Source organism: Chiloscyllium plagiosum, unplaced genomic scaffold (assembly GCF_037043375.1).
Source record: "Chiloscyllium plagiosum isolate Xiang-an unplaced genomic scaffold, Cpla_swu_hap1 HiC_scaffold_27, whole genome shotgun sequence".
NCBI lineage: Eukaryota > Metazoa > Chordata > Chondrichthyes > Orectolobiformes > Hemiscylliidae > Chiloscyllium > Chiloscyllium plagiosum.
The window spans coordinates 3,939,469-3,953,324 of NW_028270165.1; positions in this window are offsets into that span (position 1 = coordinate 3,939,469).

Here is a 13,856-nt window from a genome sequence, read left to right on the forward strand (position 1 = left end):
CATGTGTAATGGTCATAATCGTGTCAACATTCTGATACGTTTTTCATCATCTGCCGTGACAGAGTTGTATCGTGTTGTCCTGAAGGCCAGGCAGTCTTCTGAGAACAATTATCTGTTTAAAGTTTGGCGGTTGTTTGAAGGTGAGAAGTGGAGGCGTGGGGAAGGTCTTGGCGAGGTGCTCATCTTCATCAATAATGTGTTGCAGGCTGTGAAGAACATGGCGTAGTGTTTCAGCTCCTGAGAAGTACTGGACAACAAAGGGTACCATTTTGGTTGCAGCTCGTGTCTGTCTCCTAAAGGAAGTCATTACAGTTTCTTGCTGTGACACATTGGAATTGGCAGTTGATGAGTTGAACATTGTACCCCGTTCTTATGAGAGCATGCAAGTGTCTGCCATGTTCCTCCTCACCTGAACAGATCCTATGTATGCGAAGGGCTTGTCCAGAGGGGATGGCTGTTTTAATATGTTTCACGAGAGAAGTGTAGCACTGTCAGGTTATCCGTGGGTTTGCGGTCCAGGGAAGTGCTGAGCTACGCATCCTTGATAGAGCTGCATGTGTTCAAAAATGAGACAGATACTAAAGAGTATTATTGTTTCAGTGACTCCTCACCATGGGTCCAGAGGAAGAAATGTCATCAATATATCTGGTGTATAGTGTTGGTTGGAGGTCCTGTGCAGAAAAGAAGCCTTGTTCGAACCTGTGCATGAAAATGTTGGCATACTGGGGTGGAAGTTTGGTCCCCATGGCTGTTCCATGTGTCTGGATGAAGAACTGGTTGCCAAAGGTGAAAATGTTGTGGTTGAGAATGAAGCGGATGAGTTGTAGGACAGTGCTGAGAGATTGGCAGTTGTTGGTATTGAGTACTGAGGCTGTTACCGTGATGCCATCATCATGAGGAATGCTGGTGTAGAGTACTGACATGTCCACGGATTCAACTAATCCGTGGGTGCTGAGCTTCTGGAAGGATTGGATCAGAAGTCTTGATGAATGCTGTCAGTTCACGGTTGTGCTCTTTGGTCAGATCAGCTGGTAGTTGCCTGTTATGTTCCTGGTCAGTTGTTTGTACACTTCCTTGCAGAAGTCCATTCTATTCCGAATTACTCAAAAACTGCATAAATCCATGTAAGATTCTGTAGCTCCCACTTTAGAAATAGAATCAGTCTGACCTAACATTGGGACACAGACAGACTTTAATGTCCCACCTTCAATGCATTATCTGAGCTGAGGTGACACCTATTGTTAAAAGCTATCTTGAGAATGTAAGTTTAAAAAAGTTCTGGGATTTACAAATGAAGAAATCCAAACTAACATGGTCATCCTAAAAGATGCAAGCTCACCTGCACACTTTAGCACAGCTGATCCACCCTAAAGTGCAGATCTTTGGACTGTGGGAGGAAGCCAGAACACCCAGAGGTAACCAACACAGACACAAGGGGGAGAACATGCCAAGCTTCACACAGACAGTCACCCAGGGATGGAATCAAACCCAGGCTCCTGGCGTTATTAAGCAGCATTGCTAACCACTGAGCCACCATCCCACCCAGTGCTTTGAGGTTCTGCTTTGTCTTTGCAGCTTTTAACTTCTCATGCACCCTCAGCAGAGGCTGTGTCCTGCTGACATCGTTGGACCACACCCATTGCACCTCCCTTTCCCACTTCTCCAGCCCTGAACGCATCGGTTCCTGAATCCTGGCACCAGATTCCGATACCCTCTGTGCTCCTGCTGCCAACTGCAGAGAACGGAGGCAATCCCCATCACTATTCTGTCCCTTATCTCCCCCTCCCTAACGTTGTTCTTACTCCCACCACACCACAGTTAGCTCCTCCCCCCTGCAGCCCTCTCTCAGATCCCCTTTACCTACCTGACCCGGGCTCACACCCTCCTGACCCTGTCCACTGACCCCATCAGAAGGCTCTGTACGGAGGGAAAGATCATCTCCCGGAATAAAAAAACATCTGATTAACTTTCCGCCTTGCCTTCCCAGCATGTCAGCAACCTGGCTTCCAGTTCCACCTCTCTGAGCCGAAGGTCCTCCAAGTTGTGTTTGCCCTAGATCGCATCATCCAGAGCCTTCCACCTTTTTCAAATTGAAAGACAAGTCTCACCCTGCCCTCTCCCGTGTCTATTGTGTAACTGCTTAATCATTTCTCGTGGCCGAGCAGAGATTGATAGCCAAGTTTGGAACCCATGAAGATGGCCTCCACTAGGATCTTGGGTTCATGTTACATTACAGGTGACCCCACTACACTGTACACATTCTGTCTCTCTGTCTCTCACACACAGCCATACATTCTCACATACTAAGGCAGGCACTCTCTCAGATATACGCGCTCTCTCAGATGCACACACATGTACCCACCCACACTCTCACCCACACACACATCCTCCTGCACACTCTCACTTTACCAAGCATGCACACACGCAAACACACACTCTCTCAGCCAGACTCACGTGTATGCACACACTCACTCACTCTCATGCATTCACACATAGATAAGGCCATGGGATGAATTTGCATTTCCAGAATTATGTTTATAGATGCATTCTATTTTGCTCAAAAAGTGCACAATCTGCAGACAGTCAATCCATGTAATATTTTATAAATTCCTACTTTGGAAACAGAACCAGTATGACTCAAGACAGACTCGAACTTCACATCTTTCATGCATTGTCTGAGCTGAGATGGTACCTCTTTGTAAAACCTGAAGTTATCTCGAGACTGTGACTTAAAATAAGTTTTGGGATTTTCATACTAATGAACTGAAACCTGCAACCCATTCTAAAGATGAAACACTTAAAAGCAGTTGAGGTTTGTTCAATATATCATTTTGCTACAAATTCTGTGTCTTATGATCCTGCTGCACGAAGGAGCAACACTCCGAAAGCGAGTGCTTCCAAATAAACGTGTTGGACTATAACTGGATTTTAACTTTGTTTCCAGTGAAAACAGCCCACCCCTCCCACTGCTGCCAGTAAACTTTACAATGCTGAGGAAACAATGAACCGTCAGTCCTGAAAAATGTACAAATCTAATAATACGAGCTACACATTGACTGCTCCTTCTGATATAAGACATTGGAAACCTCGCGCCGGAGATTGAAAGAAATTAGCAGCTTTAAAAGAAAAACCTGCTGGATCTCAGAGCCTTCAATGTCTGGGTCCGACGGTAAGTTCAGGTAACTTTTGTTGGGACCCAACTTTGTTGCAGCTTCAGATCGTCTCAGCACAAAGGTGCACAAAAAGTAGCTTTTTTTTTAAACTCACACATACACACACTTCCCTGCAACCCACTTTCTTTACTATTGGTCAGCTGAGTTGTCCCTTTGTAATTCGATCCTTGGTGCAGCCTTAGCCTGGAGGAAGTATTGCTTCACTCAGCAATTGCAACCCATAGCCTGTATGCAAGTAAGATTCCCCCCGCGCATTTGCAGAGGGGCTGTCAAGAGTCAACCACACTGCTGTGGTCTGGAGTCACATATAGGCCAGACCAGGGAAAGGTTGCAGCTGGGACGACTGAGTGAATCCTTTCCCACAACGGCAGGTTCCTCCCCTAAAGCATGAGTGAATCAGATTGGGGTGTTTGTTCCCCGAAAATGGCTTCATAATGAGATTCTGAACTCCAGATTTCTGACTGAACTCCAAATCCACCATCTGCTATGGTGAGATTCAAACCCGGGAGTCCCCAGAACTGGGTTATTAATGCAGTCAATAATGGCACTCGGCCGAAGCTCCTTCAATCCCCCTGCGATGGAGGTGAACTCACTGATGTCTCTGCAGGTGGGAGGAGCAGGTGAAGCCCTTCCCGCACAGAGAGCAAGTGAACGGCCTCTTTGATCCTCCAAGCTGAGTAAATGGTGTGAAGTACTGCACTTTTCACAGTCACCTCATTCGGGTGTATCAGTATTCTTCCTGCCACACCAGTGTCCAAGCAGACAGAAGCAAACATTTCTTCTCGACTGGAATGGCTGCTGATATTCAAGTCCCAATGAATCAAGTGGCTCTGTCAGAAGCTGATGTATCTTTTGGTTTCAGATTTTTTTCCCCATGTCTTCCTGCAAATAAAATCATGAAATAAGTCACGGTCAGTCCAGTCAAATGAACATAACATCGGTGACAATTCCTTAGATTTCCAGATACCTGCTGATCATATATTATCCATGACACAGAAACCTGAAAACTCTCATTCAGCCAGATAGCATTAAGTATATAAAGAGGAAAACTTCATTTAGGTGACAATGACCTGGAACAACCTTCCTACAAAGTTGCTGGAAATGGAGCTGAATGAAGGATATGAAAATGAAATGTCAAGGCTGCTTCAGGAAAGAAAGCCGGTAAAGCTGCCGAAAGACTTCCTGCTGACCTGTTAAATAAAAATGAATACAAGAAATACAGGATGTAATTCCATTACTATATTAGAAGTTGAAAAATCATAGCCATGCAGCTTGTACAACAGCGAATATCAGATATACACCATATGAAGCAATCATAAAATCCCTGCAGTGCAGAAAGAGGCCATTTGGCCCATCGAGCCTACTCCGGCATTCTTTAAGATCATGGCTGATCTATCCATCATCTCAGCTCGTCTTACCTGCATTATCGTGACTACCCTAAATTCACCTACCATCCAAAATCCCATCGAACTGTGTCTTGAATATGCCTGCTTCTATTGCTTCCTTGGGCAAAGAATTCCATAGATTCACCACTCTCCAGGAAACGTAGTCCCTCCTCCTCTGCCTTAAACCTAGCCATATAATCTTGTTACCTAGTCTAACCCACAAGCAGAAACGACGAGATAGGGTGAGTCTGGGTGGCAAGTTGTTCGATGGGTCAGTGTGGACTTGATGGGTTGAATGGCCTCCTTCCACACTGTAAGGCTTCTATGATTTACTGCAGAACCACAGCTCCCAGAACCTCCCAACTTCTGCAAATTGAAAGACAAGTCCCACCCTGCCCTCTCATATGTGTGTTATCTAACTGCTTCATCGCTTCCAGTGAATACAGCCCACACCTCCCACTGCTGCCGATAACCTTTACAATGCTGATGCAACAATGCAATACTTGCAGTACTGAAAACCGTAAGGCTTCTGATGATACCAGTTACTGATTCACCGCTCCTTCTGATGCACAGCATTGGAAGTACATTGTTGGGGGCTGAAAGAAATGAGCAGTTTAAAACAAAAACCAACCGAAACCCTTCTCTAGGCTTCCCACTCAGGACACTTTACTTAAAACACTTCAACCCCACATTGCAACAAATTCCCACATTCCATCAAAATCCTGGAAGTCCTCACTTACTCAGTTGCTGTCTCTCAAATGAAAGATTTCATTGTAGCTTCTGCTCCCAGTAAGGACAAAATATCTTTGAAAGCTGCTCTGAAATTCCAGTCTTCACAACAATACTTCTGCTTTCCTTCAGTCCAAATTGTCTGTGCTGACCAGATATCCCAAATTAACATAGTCTCATTTGTCAGCACTTAGCCTATATCCCTCTCAATTCACCCTGTTACCAGATGCCATTTAAAATGCTGTAATTATACCAGCCTCCACCACTTCCTCTGGCAGCTCATTCCATGCTTGCATCACTCTCTGTGTGAGACAGTTGTCCATAAGGTTCCTTTTAAATCTTTCCCCTCTCACCTCCAATCTATGCCCTCTAGTTTTGGACTCCCCTACTATGTGGAAATGTTTTTGGATATTCACCCTATCCATGCTCCATATGAACTTCTATAAAGTCACCCCTCAGCCTCCAATGCTCCAGGGAAAACAGCCCCGGCCTATTCAGCCTCTCCCTTTAGCTCAAACCCTCCAACCCTGGCAATATCCTTGTAAATCTTTGCCAAACCCTTTCAAAGTTTCACAACACTTTTCCTGTAGCAGGATAACCAGAACTGAACACAGTATTCCAAAAGTAGCCTAATCAATGTCCAGTACAGGGGCAACATGACCTCCCAACATCTGTACTGAAATGCACTGACCTATAAAGGAAAGCATACCAAACACCCCCTTCACTGTCCTGTCTACCTGCGACTCCACTTTCAAGAAACTATGAACCAGCACTCCAAGGTATCTTTGGTCAACAACACTCCCCATTAACTTTGCAGATCCTGCCCTGATCTGCCTTTCCAAAATCAAAATTTCAAAATGGGGTTGAGAAACGTATCAGTTGTGACTGAACGGTGGAGTAGATCTGATGGGCTGAATGGCCTAATTTCTGCACCTATGTCAAATGGTCTCTTGCTGTCCTGGACACAGAGTGAGAGAATTGGGAGCAGGAATAGGTCATTTGGTCTTTCCAGTCGGCACCAGCATTGAACAGTTCATAACTGGATATAAATATACCGGCATCTAGGTGGACAGGGTGGGATTTTTTTCACTGCAGCATCGGAGGTTGAGAGATGACCTTAGAGAGGATTATAAAATCTTCAGGGGTATCGATGAGGTGAACAGCAGGTATTCTTTCCCTGGGATGGGTGTTTCAAGGTTAGGGAGCAAACTTTGAAGATGAGAGGAGAAATATTTTAAAGAGACATGAGGGGCACCTTTTTATTTTAAGACAGAGAATGGTTCTCATGTGGTATCAATGTCCAGAGGAGGTGGTGGATACAGGTACAGTTAAAGTGTTTAAAAGACATTTGGATAAGTACATAGAGTCATAGAGATGGACAGCATGGAAACAGACCCTTCGGTCCAACGCATCCATGCCGACCAGATATCCCAACCCAATCTAATCCCACCTGCCAGCACCCGGCCCATATCCCTCCAAACCCTTCCTATTCATATACCCATCCAAATGCCTCTTAAATGTTGCAATTGTAATAGGAAAGGTTCAGAGAATCTGGACCAAATACTGGCAGGTGGGACTCGTTTAGTTTCAGAACACAGTCAGCATGGACTAGTTGGATTTAATGGTCTGTTTCTGTGCTGTATGACTGTAACTGTTCTATACTGGTCCTAAAACCATTTTCTTACCCCCCCCCCCAAACAATACCCATCCACTTCTTTGTTCTTCAAAGTCAAATGAACGCAGCCTTGAAAAATTCAATGACTGACCTAACTGCAGGAAGACATCCCCACTTCTGACCTCAACTTCTCTTGCTAATATACCACTTGCCTTGCTGATTGCTTGCTGCTCCTGTCTGACAACTGGCAGTGACTGGTGTAGAAGGACGCTGAGGCCCATTTGTCCATCCACACATCATTCCTGAGGAAGGGCTCGTGCCTAAAACATTAACTCTCCTCCTTCGTTGCTGCCGAACCTGCTGTGCTTTTCCAGCGCCACACTTTTCAACTCTGATCTCCATCATCTCACTTTCACCACATCTCAACATATCACCATTTAAACAATGCGCCTCCTCTCTGCGCTTTTATTTTTAACATCAAAGGCTATAGATTGTGTCACTGCATTTGCCATGTGTTTGTAAATTGAGACAGACCTGGATCAACTTTTCCGGAGTCTGTCCCCTCCCTCGATTCACTCTTTCCTTTCAGTTGCTGCAAGTTAACAATTGAACCCCAGAATGAAACAAAAAATGGAAAAAGTGGTGAGAAACAGACTGTTGTACTCACAAAAGTTAGACAGAGGAAGGAAGTTAAAGTCTGGGGTGAAGTTCACAGAGAAAGGAGCAGCAGCAGCTTCAGAGCTCACGGTCCAACCTCCACATTTCGACAATGGCCGGCTCTGGTTGGCAGGAGGACCAGTCTCCTTCCGGTCCTCCAAGGTTCTCCATTGGTCCATGGAAAGGAGCTGACGCGTAGTTTCTGCGGACACCAAGGAATATGCGCAGTGCTTTGCTGACACTGGCGGTCATGCGCAGTGCTTGCTGACACCGCGGAGCATGCTCAGTGTGCAGGAATTTGTTACAAATTTTAAAGTTAAAAATCACAAAACACCTGGTTATAGTCCAACAGACTTATTTGGAAGCACTAGCTTTCACAGCGCTGCTCCTCCATCAAGTGGTTCTGGAGTATAAGATCGTAAGACACAGAATTTATGATCGGATACTCCACAACCGCCTGATGAAGGAGCAGCGCTCCGAAAGCTAGTGCTTCCAAACAAGCCGATTGGACTGTAACCTGGTGTTGTGTGATTTTTAACTTCGTACACCCCAGTCCAACACGGGCACCTCCACATCATGACAATTTTTAAGTGTCCAAATGCGAATATGAGAGAAAAATGCCGAAGCAAATTTTGTCGAAATGTTTTTCCCCTGTGCCTACACATGTTATTCCTTTTGCATTTTGTCTGGCTGCTCAACGTTTCTGTCGTTTCCCCAGGGTAGAGGTATTGCAAAACTACAGGGTATAGGTTTAGGGTGAGGGGAAAAGATTTTAAAAGATTTAAAAGACTCGGAATATAACATTCACCCCTTACAGGGCGAAAGTGAGGACTGCAGATGCTGGAAATTAGGGTCGAGAGTGTGGAGCTGGAAAAGCATAACAGGTCAGGCAGCATCTGAGGAGCAGGAGAATCGACGTTTTGGGCAAAACCCTTCATCAGGAAATAGCCATGGGGAACTGCAGGGCTGCAGCGTAATCGAGTGAGTCTGGGTAGGATGCTGTTGGGAAGGTCGGTGTGAATGGTCTGCAGGGATGATATGCCTTAGCCATGCTTATATTGAGAAATGGTTGCCCCAAATCTGCTGTGGGACGAGTGGGTTCCAGTTCGTGGGACACTGACACCAGTCCTGGGGAAGGTGGGATTTGTGCTGTCTCTCGCTTCCCATTCTGCCCCTTGTCCATTTTCTCCCCACCCACTGCCCCCGCCCTTTCTCCCCTCTTCACACTGCACCCCGATTCTTTCCCCAACCATCTGAACCCCAGTCATTCTCTGCTCCACAACCTCTGTCTCCTCTCCATTTCTCTCCCTTCTCCACCACCACCAGTGCCCCCGCCCGTCCTTTCTCGTGCCTCAGCCCTCTTTGATCTAGTGGCCGAGCAGAGGCTGATAACCAAGTTTAGAACACATGATAATGGCCTCAGCCGAGACCCTGGGTTCACGTCACACTACAGGAGACCCAGCTACACAATACACTCTCACACACACAAGCACACACTCTTACATACTCACACGCTCGTGCAGACCCTCTCTGATAGACATGCTCTCTCTCAGACACACAGTAATACATCCCCACACTCAAACCTACGCACACACCATCTCACATGCTGATACTCCATCTCACACACACATAGTACCCAGCATGCACACACACACACTCACACACTGTACCCAGCATGCACACGCACACACACTCTCTCTCTCTCATGCATGCTATCACATATAGAAGTCTTTGGGGTGAATCTGCTTTTGCAGGATTATATATTTGGAAATAGAACCAGTCTCACTCAAGATTAGGATACAGATAGACCCTACCCTCACAGCTTTCATGAATTGTCTGACCTGAGGTGTCACCTCCTTTTATAGAACCTTAAGTTACCTGGAGAATGTGACTTTTAAAAAGTTCTGGGATTTACAGATTAATGAACCGAAATCTACAACCCGTTTTAAAACATGAAAGACTCAACAGCAATCTAGGTTTCTTCAAGATATCATTTATGTTACATGACACTATAATCTTTTATTATATATTCCGTGTCTTATGATCCTCCTCCCCAGCAACTACAGGTCCAAGGAGAACTGTCCCAACTTTCCAATCTACCTTCAGAACTGACACTCCTCAGGCACGGCACCATTCACGTCAACCTGTTCCTACCCTGAGACCAACGAGTCACATACCATGGACGCAGCCAGCTCCAGAAGCCACTGAGACTTGCTCAGTACGAAATACATTGTACATTGCTTCCAGAATTTCAAGCCGCAACGAATTTCAAGAACATCTGCTTCTCAGTCTGTCTCCTGCTCCCAGAACACTGCTGTTTGTCCCGTCCCCAGGGACCGGGCTCTCTCCACTAGCGGATAATTGAACCATTGTGTTTCTACTTGCAAGCTGTGCTCGTGGAAGGCAGAGCCCTTCGCTTTTCTGCTCTCTCTCACTATCACTTGGGGTAGGAGACGTCATTGACACGAATACATCAAATGGCAACTTTCAACTTGTTCTAAAGGTCTGTTATCGGAGAAATGACAAGGTGATGTGCTATCGGGACAGACAGAAATGGACACCGGAGACTCTTCCCTCAGGTAAATTGATATGAGTGCCTTCTTGTGCAGCCTGTTTGGTGTTCAGAATTTGCCTTAACAGCAATCCTGCAGAAAGTATTTTGTTACACGGGCGTCTGTTTCTTTACCGCAGGAAATGGACAAAAAAACAGCAAGTCATGTGTTTCAACTTCACCAGTTCATTACCATCTGAGGGAAGAGGTTTCACACTTGAGATCAGAACACACCGACAGAAGAGGACGAGGCAACTCAGAGCTTCACAAGGGTGCCAGCGCAACTGTGTAAATCTGACCCTAACCACTCTCTGCACGAAAATGTTCTTCATAATGTTATTTTTACTTCCTTTCCTCAAGACTCTGCCTAATTGTTAGCGATCCTTCAGGCATGGTACCATTTTCACTCTATTATTTTCTCTGTCTAGACGCCTCGTGTCTTGGAAAACGTCAACTGGGCCAGATTTCAAACGTATGTTCCTCAAGGAGAGCTGTCCCAACTTTCCAATCTGCCTTAATTACTGACATTCCTCATACACGGCACAATTCAGACAACCTGCCCAGCGCTGTCTCCAATCACATCAATTCCCCGCTTCCTGAAATGTCACTCTCAGATTGGAGCAAAAACGCAGTTGGAGGATTCATTCAGACCCGGATTGTGTGGGCGAACATTCTGCAATACTTGTTCTAACTTTGAACAAGTGTTTCCCTTCGCTGTGTTCGCGGCAATGGTAGCTCAGCCCCATCCCCTACTTCTGGCAGTCCGATCTCGTTTAACGAAGATGCTTTTGTGAAAAAGTGATCTCGCACTTTTGCTCTTCTGCTGTCTCCATCACTGAATCCCTTGGGTGAGAGGTGTCAGTTTCACTAAAAAGGCCCTGACCTTGCGGTTGCCTGCCACTTTAACACATCACCCTGTTCCCTGGCCAACATCTCTGTCTCAGGCTTGCAGCAGTGTTCTAGCTCCAGATGAAAGAACAACACCTCATTTTCCACTTGCCGAATCGTTGTGGATCCTTTCAGGTGTGGGAGCATTTTCACAACATTATTTCCTGTTTCTAGGTCCCTCATGACTTGGAAAAGTTCGGTTCTCCGAGGAGAGCTGTTCCAATTTTCCAATCTCCCTTGATTGTTGACATTCCTCAAACACAGCACCACTCACGTCAACCTGTTGAACACTATCTCCAACCATTTCACTTCCCTGTTTTCTGTCTCATTCGTACTCCAAACAATACAACCTCGTTTCACGAAGGCGTTTTTTGAGAAAATCAATCAGGCAGTTTTGCACAAGTCAAGTTAAAAAACGGGGGCTCGTCCGGGATTTGAACCCGGGACCTCTCGCAACTCGGTACAGTTAAAGGACCCTAAGCGAGAATCATACGCCTAGACCAACGAGCTGGAACGCTACTAACCCCCCACACCGCTTGCCCGACCTGAGACTTGCTCAGGAGAAAATATATTTGAGATTGCTCTGAGAATTGCAAACGGCAAAGAGTTTCCCGAACAGCTGCTTCTCATTCAGTCTCCCTGCTGCTGTTTGTCCCGTCCCCAGGAACCGGGCTCTCTCCACTGGCAGATAATTCAACCATTTTGTTTCGAAACTTTTCTCTGACACCCGAGTGGCCAGTGACAAGCATTGCCCTCCTCAACATAGGATACAGAGAACAGGAGAAGACCACGCAGACCTCCACGAGTGTATCAACGCGACTGTGCACATTGGGCCAGTATATCACTGGGAAATATTTATGTCCAAGCTTTTTTTCGGCAGCAGATGAGAAGGCGAGGTGCAGAACACAGCGCTGTTATACCGGAAAGCTGCTAAAGACGACATTGAGTGAATAGGAGAGAATGCTTTCTCAGCTGGGTTATGGTCCCAACACGCACCCGTTGTGCCAGGGGTTCCACCTCGGTTCCACTCTTCCTTCACTCGCAACACCCCACACCCACCTCCCATAGTGCCAAGGCACTTTCTCCTGCAACCGCCGAATGTGTAACACCTGCCCATTTACCTGCTCCCTCCTGAATATCCAAGGGCTCAAACATACCTGCCAGGTGAAGCAGCACTTTTGCCACAACCTAGTCCACTGCATTCGCTGCTCACAGTGTCATTTCCCCAATGTAGCATGAAGCATAAACTGGGTGACTGCTTCGCAGAACATCCCGGTTCTGCCCGCGGAAAAAAAGGCCCTGACCTTGCGGTTGCCTGCCACTTTAACACATCACCCTGTTCCCTGGCCAACATCTCTGTCTCAGGCTTGCAGCAGTGTTCTAGCTCCAGATGAAAGAACAACACCTCATTTTCCACTTGGAGACTTTACAGCCCTCCGGTCTTCAATATCGAGTTCCATAACTTTAGGGCCTGAACTCCCCCATGTCCTTGACCCCTCCCACACAAACGACTCCTTGTTATCACCTCGTCTGCTATGACACACTACGTATTGTTAGCCGCTAACAGTCTCCATTAACAGTTATTCGCCCTCTCACGCGGATCGTTATTCACTCCTACGTCCTTCCTATTGTTCTCTCTCTGAGCTGGCGGCAAACACAGCAATGTACATCGGAGACTCTGAGCCAGCTGAAACTTGCTCAGTGTGAATTACATTCCACATTGCTCTAACAATTGCAAGCAGCAAAGCGTTTCCAGAACATCTGCTTGTCATTCTGTCCCCGGGGCGCTGATATTTGTCTCATCCCCAGGAACTGGACTACCTCCACTGGTGGAAAATTAAACCATTTCATTTCTACTTGCACGTTGTTCTGGGGGGTGGGACGGGGTGTAGGGTGGGGTGCGGGTAGAGTCCATTCGCTCTTCTGCTCTCTCTCTCTCTCTCTCTCTGAAACCCTTGGGGTGAGAGGTGTCAGTTACATTAATGCGGGGAACATGACCAACTTTGACTGTGAACTTTCTCCAAGGGTCTGTTATCGGAGAGATAGAAAGATGCTGTGCTGGCAGGACAGAAAGAAATGGACACCGAGGACTCTTCGCTCAGGTAAATTCACATTGTTGGGCAGCCTTCTTCCTGTTCAGAAATCGTCTTCACGCAGCAATCTTACGGAAAGTCTATTGCAAAGTGGGCATCGCTTTCTTTGCTGCGACCGCGCAGCAGTTAACATCTGAGCCCCAAGAGTCCCAGATGAAGAGAATCCGAGTGAAACCTTCACTCACTGAGAGTCATCCCCACGGCCCTGACCTGAGGGACTGCAGGCAGTCCAACAAGGAAGGGACGGTTAAAAATGAACCAGTTTTGCCCCCTCAGCCTCTCTGTCCCAGAGACAGGCAGTGGGACGGCATAAACACGTAGCATCATTCTCGCGCAGACAGAAGCCGTTCAGCCCATCGAGTCCACGACGACTGTCTGTCACTTGTCTCTCTCTCTAAGGTTGTTCACAATCGGTGGTATCCGTCCTGATAGTAGGGGACTATGTCTCAGTCGTGATGCGGTTTCTGACATGCTTGTCATTCTCGTCTGAACCAGGGTGGCGAATTACTGTAAGGAATGGACAAAACCGCAAGGCATGTGTTTCAACTTTACCAGCTGATTGGCATCGCAGAGAACTGGGTTTGCGATTCAGTTCAGAGGAAACAGACGAAGATCAGAATACCTCTGAGACCTCTAAAATCGTGCCACTTGATTTGACGAGTGCATCGAAATGCTAACATGCCATTTGGACATTCGGTAAGTCGATACAAAGGCAGCTTGCAGAAGAGAGCACCGATCCAAAGGAAAGCAGCTCGAGGTGACATT